General features: G+C 31.8%; 1 pseudogene; it reads right to left on the bottom strand.

Moving 5' to 3' along the window:
* Positions 1-8638: 8638 nt before the first annotated feature.
* Positions 8639-9346, bottom strand: LOC121212321 (2-hydroxyisoflavanone synthase-like; annotated as a pseudogene).
* Positions 9347-10508: the final 1162 nt, after the last annotated feature.

The raw sequence follows: 10508 nt of genomic DNA, 5'->3' as shown, positions 1-10508 counted from the left end.
ATAATGTTATATAGGTGTATGAATATGTGAATGATAAGTTTGGATATAGCTTTATTTGTGTTTTGAATTGGTTCATTTGGCTGCAAATTGAGTTGTTGATATGAGGCCAAATTTGAATGTATTTGCCTGTGTTTTAGGGTGGCAAATTTGGCTATTCAAATGGCCTATTTTTGTCCACACAGGCTAAGACATGGGCGTGTGTCTCAGCTGTGTGCGACGCACGGTCATGTTACACGAGCGTGTCTCCCCTAGGATACCCTAAGAATTAAAGTCAATATACCCTCTAGATTTCACACGGCCTAAACACACGGGCGTGTCTAATGGTCGTGTATGGCACACAGATTGGCACACGGGCGTGTGGTTGGTCGTGTGGCCAAGTCAGTAGCCTCTTTAATTTTCACATGGCCTGGCACACGAGCGTGTCTTGTGGCCTTGTGAATAAGTCAGTATGTATGCCTGGTTTTGCCACGGCTTAAACACACGGGCATGTCTAAGGCCATGTGAGGCACACGGCCTGTTCACATAGGCGTGTGACCTTTTAAAAGTTGAAAATTTTCTAAGTTTCCAAAACTTTTATATGAGACCGAGTTGGTCCTGAATGCATGTTTAGGTATTGTATGCTCAGTTTTATGTTCATAACGAATGTGAATGAATGACATTTACTGTAATGAGATGGTATTTCAATTGTAATTTTTCTGAACTGAATGACAAATTTGGTAATGCCATTTAACCTATTCCGACGACGGTTACAGGTTAGGGGTGTTACATCTCGCCATTTAAAATACCCAAGCAGAACTGAATAACCACTTTGCCAACAATATGCCAATAAGTCTAATAAAACAAAGCAGGCAAACCATCTTCACCTAGCGTCTTGTTAGGACCCATAGCATTGAGAGCAGCAACAATTTCCTCTTTTTGAAACTTAGAACAAAGAAATGCACTCATACCCTCGGTAACGTGAGAGTGAATAGCCGACAGAATGTGAGTCAAATCCCTCTGCCCATGTGAAGTAAAAAGGTCCGAGAAGTAACAACACACCACTCTCCCAATGTTGTTATCTTCCTAAAAAACCTAATCATCCTCAGTCTTAAGTCGCCCTATAAGGTTAAATCTGTGACGATGCGAAACATATCGGTGAAAAAATTTCGTAATGCAATCCTCGTTATGAAGCCAAGTGGCACGCGTCCTCTACTCTTAATACCGCTCACTTTTGTCAATTTCCATATTCAACTGCATCTTCTTAATAACCAATTCCTCTACCACACTATCATCCAGATATTCCTTACTCAAATCATCTAGACATGTTTGGAGATGAGCAATAGTGTCAGTCGCTAACCAATGTCTAGTGCGCACCCATTGCGAAACCCCCAACACACACAATCCAAACGCTGAAGGATGTTAGCCTCCGAGGCAGTCCAAAGACGCTAAACTTCTACCTCACACAAGTCGGCAAGCACCCAAGTGACCTTAAACCGAAAGGAATGATGTCAAAGCAAAGAAGCCTTGAAAGCAAACCCAATATCAAGTAACAATGAGCAATAATCAAAAATTGAATGCACACGATGCGAAACAGTGGATTTTGGAAACATGTCTTGCCAGGCAGTAGTAGCCAAACCCCGACCCAAACATTCCTTGATGTTAGTGTGAGAAAATCGATCATGCTCCCATGTATACCAATGACCCAAAAAACCCAAATTCGAGAGATTACAAGCATCAAAGATAGCCCGAAACGCCTCCATCCCACGTTCACCACGAAGACGACCACCTTGTTTCTCATGAGAAAAAAGTAATTTCATTGAAATCCCCCATAACAAGCCATGGACAATTTTATATGAGTGTTTTTAAGGGAAAAATCCTAATCAATATATTCAATGTTATTTTTATTATTATATGACTATCAAATGAATTTAAAAAAAAAAGTTAAAAATGTCACACCAAAGAAGCTAATAAAAGAATTTTAATAGTAGTATCAACTGAACCTGAAATTTTAAATTTGAAAAGTAGATGATTATATTGCTGAAAATAAAAATAGAGGAACTAAATTCTAAATGTAAGAACTTAAAATATATTTCACTCTTCAAAATTTTCCTTTATAATTAAAACAAACAAATAATCATCTAAACGAAGCAATGTCCATCAACCATTCCAGTTTATAAATAAAGGTTAGGTTTTGATATTTTTAATTTTTTTATATACAAGTAAAAAGTTAGTCAAAGACAAAGACTATGCAACGACTATAATAGTATAATTTGAGAATTTTGTAAGTTAGTGTGCTAGGTATGTGATAGCTGGCAGGTAATATAAATATCCGTACTCTCGCCGGGTTTTAATTTTTTTTGTTTATAATTTATTTATTTATTTAATACTAAAAGTTAACTTGCCATTACATCACTCCCCTTTTTTAGCCGGGTTTTAATTATTTATAAAAAAATATTATGAATTTTGAACAAATAAATTTAAAATATATATAATTTGCTTGCTTGCTCATATATAATTTAATAAATATATTTAAGTACATATATTAGATTTTATTTAGACTATCTCAATTTTTTTCATTATTTAATTTTAAAGTAGTTAAAAATTTGTTGACGTGTTTTATTATTTAAATATATTTGCTTGCCTGTTTATATTCAAGTTCTTGTGATAGTAATTTCATTAAGGCAAAAAAAAAAGTAATGACACATATAGAATCTTATTCTATTGAATTTGTTTCATTTTTAAAAATGAATGAGATAATATATGATAAATAAAAAATACATAATTATGAATATAATATATGACATAAAAATAATCATATAAGATAGTTCTAATAATGTTTTTCATCCCTAGAAGTAGAAATATAGAGATAAGCAAGATAATAACAATAGTTTTTAAGATAACTAGAGAAAACTTTTGTTGTGAATGTCACATGAAACGTTATTGTTATAAGATGTGTGTTTTTTGGTAATGAAACAATGCAATGTTAATGCAATTCTTGTTAGTACAAAATTAATTGAGTACTTAATGAAGAGTTAATATATTGTTATGTGGAGGAATAAAATTTGTGATCAAATGATGCATGATTTTTTTAATATGTCATAAACGAAGCATATTAAATTTAAAATATTTGCCATACATATTATATTGAGAACATTAAATTGCATTTATTACATCGGGTGATTTGTCTTATATTAACAATGATAACCATATTTAGTATTTAATATGAAATCTTTATGAAATGCTACAAATATGTTTGTCTTTCTATTCATAAATAAATAAAAAATTAATTTTTTAATGTTAATTTGATAATATAATCAGATATATTTGTGGTTTTAATTTTTTCTAAACTTATGCTTATATATTATACATAAATAAATCATTGTTTAGATAATTGTTTATTGTTTTTAGGATAAGTTTTCTCTATTTTTACTTTTTAAATGACTGATTTGGTTTAGTTAGATTAAGGTGAGGTTATGTTCTTAGTTCATGTATTATGCATAAATTATGGACTTAATTTTTATACTTTAATTTAGTTAATTTTAAATTTTTCACTTTTCAAATTTTAAAATTCTAGTCATGACCCAAAGAATAGCAGCTAAACCTCTTATGCGCTTTCCAGTTCTCTCTCTTAGGGTTAGGGTTTTTATTAGGTCTTAGGGTTTTAAGGGTTTTGGGTATTTTGAATGTGTTCAGGGTTTTTAACTAAAAAGGACAAAATTCTTAGGTAGTTTTGAGAGGTCGAGGATGTAATAATGCGCCTCAGCATACATTCATTTCATATGTCATGGTGGGATAGGACCATGACCCTAGAATCCTATCGTGGGGAAATTTAGTTTCGAGGTAATAATGCTTGATATAATCAGGGGTCGAATTCAACGTGAAAGTCCCAGTCTGTGGCCGTGATGCGATCACAGGTTCGAGTATAACCGGGGGCTAGGTGACAGTCATTTTGTGGTCAAGAGTTCAAGCACTTTGGATGCCTGCAAACAATGCCCTATATATATATCATACATAAGATTAATCATACAGAAAAACTCTGGGGACTTCTAGTGTAATCAATGCAAATTTTTTCTCTATTTCCAAGTAGCTGGTATCTCTAACCTTTCATTCTTATCTGAAGGCTGACACCGAGGTGGACAAAAGAGGGCTCTCAAGAGGAGAGCGGATGTTTCGGCATAGTAAAGGTCAAACTCGAGTCGGCGCGACAATGATTGTAGTTATTAATGGGTTGTGCATAACGACAACTGTCGTTGCTCCGAAAGGAGCATCACCTCTCCCTACGTGAGAGTCCTTTTGTGTCAACAACAGTGCCGGCCTTCGAACAAGATTGAAGGTTAAAGGTATTAGTTCCCTGGAAATTGAGAAAAAAATTACACCGATTATAACTAGAACCCCTAAAGTTTTTCTGTATGAATATGCCTTCAAACTTCTATATGGTATTCAATTGGCTCCCCAGTTATACCACGATCCATTACCGCATAACGACTATTGATTGAGACCTCCATGTTGACTTCCACCCTTGACCGTACAAAGTAAAATCACCCCATAACTGACTTCCCTAGGATAGGCTTTGGAGGAATTGATCCCATCTCGGCATGATATATGAAATTTTGCGGCTCAAAGCGATATTGCATCACCAACAACTCAAGAATACCTCGAATGTAAATGAAATATCCTTCGTGACCGGAATTTTTAAGATCGAGAAATAGTTTATAGTGGAGAAATAGAAAGGATTAGAGAAAAATTATATGAGTGAGGGATGATGAAGCTTGGTTGCATCATTTAAAATTTTGACAGATAAGTAAGGTTGTTATAGAGAAGGTTGATTGTATCATTCTTATTATAAAAATAAAAATTTGAATTTCAATGTTCAAAAATAATGCACCGGAATAAAATAAAACACTGAACCTATTTGAATGTTTTAAAATAATGCACTGTAAGTAATGATCAAAATCCAGTTGCATTCAAAAAAATTCGAAAATAAAAAACTAAAAATTAAGATTTAACCAACCGAGTAGTTTGAATTTCAATTATGATTCGAATTGAATTATGCAATTCTAATAATTCAAATATACGATTGGTGTAAATACAATACTTCATTAATTATCCCCATTTATATAATTTAAAATTTTCACATCTCACAAAATATAATATTAATAAAAAGTTTATCCTGCAATATTGTTTTTTTTAAAGAAACAATACTGCATTAATAGATTATGGTGTTTATTTTTTATATTTGTACATATTAATATGGATGTGTTTTGATATATTATTTTAAATTTATCAATTTTTAAAAAAAATATTTATGTATATTATATATACATGTCAATATCTCAATTACATACATATAAAGATATTTATATAAAAATATTGACTTTAACATTATTAATTATGTTCAATAATTTAAATAAATAATTATATTTTATTTTGAAAAATAAATATATAAAAATAAATATTTAAGGTAAATAATTTTAAAATAATTTAAAATATTAAAATTTAGCACTAGTAGGTACTCGCTGGTACAAGTTGATTGTAACAGGTTTTTCAGTGATGTCGAAAACAATGGTTTCGAGGTAAAAAATTCGACAAGCAAGCCCGTAAATATTATTATTTAATATTTACAAGTCAATTATAGTATTAAAATAAATTTTGAATTGGTAAATTATGTTATTTGAATGAATAATTAGGTTCAAGTGGTATGACCCTAAAGTTAATTGGTTTTAGAAAATGAGGTATCGGGACCTCGTTTCTATAAACCAAGTCGAAAATATTTAATAAAATATTTACGGAGTGTTTTTAAGGTTGTATTAAAGGTATGTTAAGAAATTTTAACGTTTAAATGATCAATTAATTAGAAAGGACTAAATTGTAAAGATATGAAATTTAATAACTATAGTTCTATTTGTATATAATGGATATAAAAGTATGAATTAAGGATCTTAAGTAGTAATTCAATCAATTTTAAGGTTAGTGGATGAACATGGCTTGGCATTTAGTGAAATTTGATTTAGCATTTAAGGGTAAAATGGTAATTAGCCAATTAAACTTAAAAATAAGTAAAGGAAAAAGTTATTATCTTTTTTATTTGGAGAAGGGGTGACCGAAACACCATTTCTTTTAGGGAAGAAGCATTCAGCCAAATATATCTTGATGGATGATCAATAACAAGTGGAAAATCAAGGAGAAGAGAAAATTACAAAATAACCTTTGTATTTAATCGTTGCGAGAATTTAGTCTGGTAAGTTCGTATGAACTGTAATTATTTAAATGTTGTTTAAATTGAATATTTATTATGTTGTTTGATGTAAATGAATCAAAATATAAACGTATCAACGCAATGATGAATTGACAGATCTTGAATCACGGTTGAACCTTACGAATTCTTAGGATACGAATGACATGCCATTAGGGATTTTATGTTTCGGGTGCTGGTCTTGAATATCTTACCGATGGATGATGTCCTACATTTGTTGCGGATTCTTCATAGCTCATGTGAGCAGCATCATGTAGCTTACATTCCAGCTTACAGCTCGTGTGAGCAGGCCCATTTCACAGCTCGTGTGAGCATTGATGTAAAGGAAAGGTTACAGTTATATGTAAAGGCACACTTCGTGTGATTCCTGAGTATTCGATGAAATTCTAGATGGTTCAACGGGTAAGAAAAGGGAATGAAATAGTAAGTTCATAATTGAAATGTAACATGATGTTATAAAAAGATTGATGAATTAAATAATACATTTATATATGGAAAATCTACTTATGCTATGATGAACTCATTTATGTTATGTACAAGTGCACTGACTTGTGATTTGATGGTGTTGTTTAAGCTTATACTAAGATTTGGAAACAGTAAGTAAGCAAATGGAATGAAACATGATAGTATGGTAACGATGATGAATTATATGTCATGTTTATATATATATAGTTGATTTAATATGCCTCATGAACAAGTATGCTAATTTTTGAGTTTGATGGTGTTATATAGGCTTTATTAATCTTATGGCATTGGTAAAGGTTTATACTTATTCTATAAAGTTCATTATTGAAATGGTATTTATGTTTAAAGTTTATACGAGCTTACTAAGCATTCATTGCTTACGTAGTATTTTCCTTTGCTTTATAGATTATCAAAAGCTCGATCAGTTGGAAGTTTTTCGGAGATCTATCACACTATCTAGTGGACAATTCGATAGTTGTTGAGTAATTTGGCTAAGGTTTATAATGACATGTATAGGGTGATTTGTAATGGTATTATAGTGTATGTGCTAATGATGTCTTAGCAGGTATAAGCTTTGGAAAGCTATGTTGGTTTGGTACATTTTGATGCCTTACCAAGTTATGTTGTTTTGGTAACTTTATAATGCTTGTTATAAAGTTCTCTTGGCATGTTGATGATAGTTTGAAAATGGTAATTGAGCATGTTTGTGCCTTGATGTTTATGTATGGTTTATGGACTTATAATGTTTGTTTAGGTAAGTCCTTTTGGTCACTTTTTGACAATGACAGTGTATGGCTTGTTGGTACAATTTGTTGGCTTGAAAATGGTCAATTGTGATGTGTTTTAGGTACATAATAGTATAAGGCTATTATGGTATGTCTTCAATGGTTTGGAAATGGTTAAATGTGGTATGTTTTATTACCTAAATGGACTAGATTTATATGCACAAAATGTGTCATATGAACTTGTTTATGTATGCGATATTTGGATATTAATGGTGGTGCCTTGATTGGCACATTGGTTAATTGCATTAAGGTTTTGGAAGTAACAAATATATATGTGTTTAGATGAGGTTTTAGTCTTTGAAAGTATGCATAATTGGTCTAAATGTTCATGAATGGAATGGTTTTGAAATGGATTGATTTTAGGTAAATTTGGGTCAACACGGCCTCAGACACGGGTGTGTGACTTGTCCATGTGAGACACGTGGCCTGGCAACACGACCGTGTGTCATTTGATGAATTTCTTAGGTTACAAGTCAGTGAGTTACACAGCCTAACACATAACCCGGCACACGGGCGTGTGGGACAACTTAGAGAGTTACACGACCTGGCACACAGGCGTGTGACACGACCATGTGACCCTACTCAGAGAGTTACAAGGGCAGGGACACGGGCTGAGTCATGGCCGTGTGTCCCTAGTCCGAAGGTTACACGGTCTGAGACACAAGCGTGTCTCTCAGCCATGTGAAGCACACGACCCTGTGACCCCTGTTTTTCAAATTTTGCATGTTTTCCCTAATCTTTCCAAATTTTTTTCTAATTGGTCCCAAATTACTTTTATGATATTTTTTAATGCCTCGAGGGCTTACATTAGGGACGGTATGTATGTATGTGATTGGCTTATGTTGTGATTATATATATTTGAGAGTTATTAAGTTTAAATGTTTTCGATTGTACAGTAATGCTTTGTAACCCTAGTCTGGCGACTGATACGGTTTAGAGGTGTTACATTGATGCACACCGGTACAGATCGAAATGGATTGAAGCATATTGGCCGGTACAAATAGTACCAAAATGTACATCGAAAAGGGAAAAAAATAGAAATCACAATGAAGGCAAAAAGTTAAGCAACCGAACCTAAAAAAAGGACTACATTCCTTATTTTGCTAAAAGCTAAGATGGAATAGATATATCAAAGCATCCTTAGATATAAAAATCATCATATTAGGGCAATTGGCTGCTTAAGTTGCAAAAAAGCGGGAGTGAAGCGTGCAAGTGGAACACATTTGAGATCATGGGCTCTAGGTGTTGTAAGTCCAGTCACTCTCTCATGTCAACACCACCGTTGATATTCGACAGCTTCTTGTCAAAGCATTGAATCAATGTTGCCAAAGTGACAGTGAGTTTCTGCATGGCTAAAGAAATACTAGGGTAGCCCCTCATCTTTGTACCAAAAGGCAACAGTTGATAATGTAAGCCTTTAACATCGATATACCCTGAATTAATATTTGTATCAAGTCGGTTGCATTTCAAGAACCTCTCAAGCTAAAACTTGAGCGGATCCTCCCACACCTTAGGATCCCCCTATAGCCCAAATGTTTACAAACAACAAAGATTGAGCTGGGATTGTGTAGCCATTGATTTTGCAATCCTCAATTGCTTTTCTATTGATCATTGGGATTGGAGGATGAAGCCGAAATGATTCCATGATTATGGCTTGAAGGTAGGGGAGACGTTGAGTGTCGAATTCTTGTACCAACCTGCTTTTCCCCACAACTTGATTAAACTCTTGTTGTGCTTTTATTAGCGTCTCTGGGTTGTTGATTAGCTCTGCCAATGCCCATTCTACTACTATTGTTGTTGTGTCTGTAGCGGCTATCAAAAAATCCTACAAAACCCTACAAATGTAGTTAATATCAATGTTCATATACTTAACTAACCCACTGTTTTCACCCCATAAATTTACGGGTAAACTACGTAAGAGGTGACCCAACTATGATCAAATTTCATTTTTGGTTATTTAACTATTAAATATTTGACAAAATAGCTAGGTGGCAGTTTAAAATTTTATATAACAACAAATTTAACCATTAACATTTATAGATTATCTCAATCTAATCATAATTTTTTAAAAAAAAATAACTATCAATATTTACATATTATCTCAATTTTATCCTCATTAAAAAATATATAAAATTCTTCTCTTCGTACCAAATGTTCTTCCTTTAAAACTATTGAGAAATTAAATTTTATCTCTTCACCATCTCTTTTAGTAGAGGAATTAAAATAAAATTAAAAGTAAGAAAAATGTGCTTAGATAACTAGGGAAATAAATATTAATGAAAACTTAAAAGGGAAAATACTAAAAAAACAAATTTAATTAGATGGATGAATAATTTAAAACTTTTGAAAAAAATAACTTTTTAATGTTAATTTAATAATATAATCAAATATATTTGTGGTTTCAATTTTTTCAAATTTATGCTTATATATTATAGATAAATAACTCATTGTTTAGATACTTAAAGTAATTGTTTATTGTTTTTAGGATAAGTTTTCTCTATTTTTAATTTTTCAATGACTTTCAATGACTTATTTTGTTTAGTTAGATTATATTATTAATTCATGTACTATGCATAAGTTGTGGGTTTAATTTTTATATTTTAATTTGATTAATTTTAATTTTTGTACTTTTCAAATTTTAAAATTCTAGTTATAACCCAAACAATAACAATTAAATCTCGTACCATGTACAAATTGTGGATTTAGTCCATGCTATCCAATCTGATCATTTTTAGTCCCTGTACTTTTCACAATTTGAAAGTTTAATCCGACTCAAACCGGAGTTATTAAATCCATTAACTAAAATAATATGACTTTTTGTGTGTATTATATGAAAATAACAAGCCTACATGAAATTGTCATTTTGATAACATGTTTGCCTAAAAGGATTTTAAAAGTAACATAATTTAGCCCAATATATTTAGCGGCTATTACTTTTTGCTTAAAATAAATTTTCAAAATTAAAAAATATAAAGATTAAAAATAATTAAATTAAAATAATAATCTTAAATCTGCAACTTACGCTG

The sequence above is a fragment of the Gossypium hirsutum genome, chromosome A13 (assembly GCF_007990345.1).
Source record: "Gossypium hirsutum isolate 1008001.06 chromosome A13, Gossypium_hirsutum_v2.1, whole genome shotgun sequence".
Lineage (NCBI taxonomy): Eukaryota > Viridiplantae > Streptophyta > Magnoliopsida > Malvales > Malvaceae > Gossypium > Gossypium hirsutum.
Note: the sequence above shows the minus strand (reverse complement) of the source record. Positions and strands in the feature narration are given on the sequence as shown.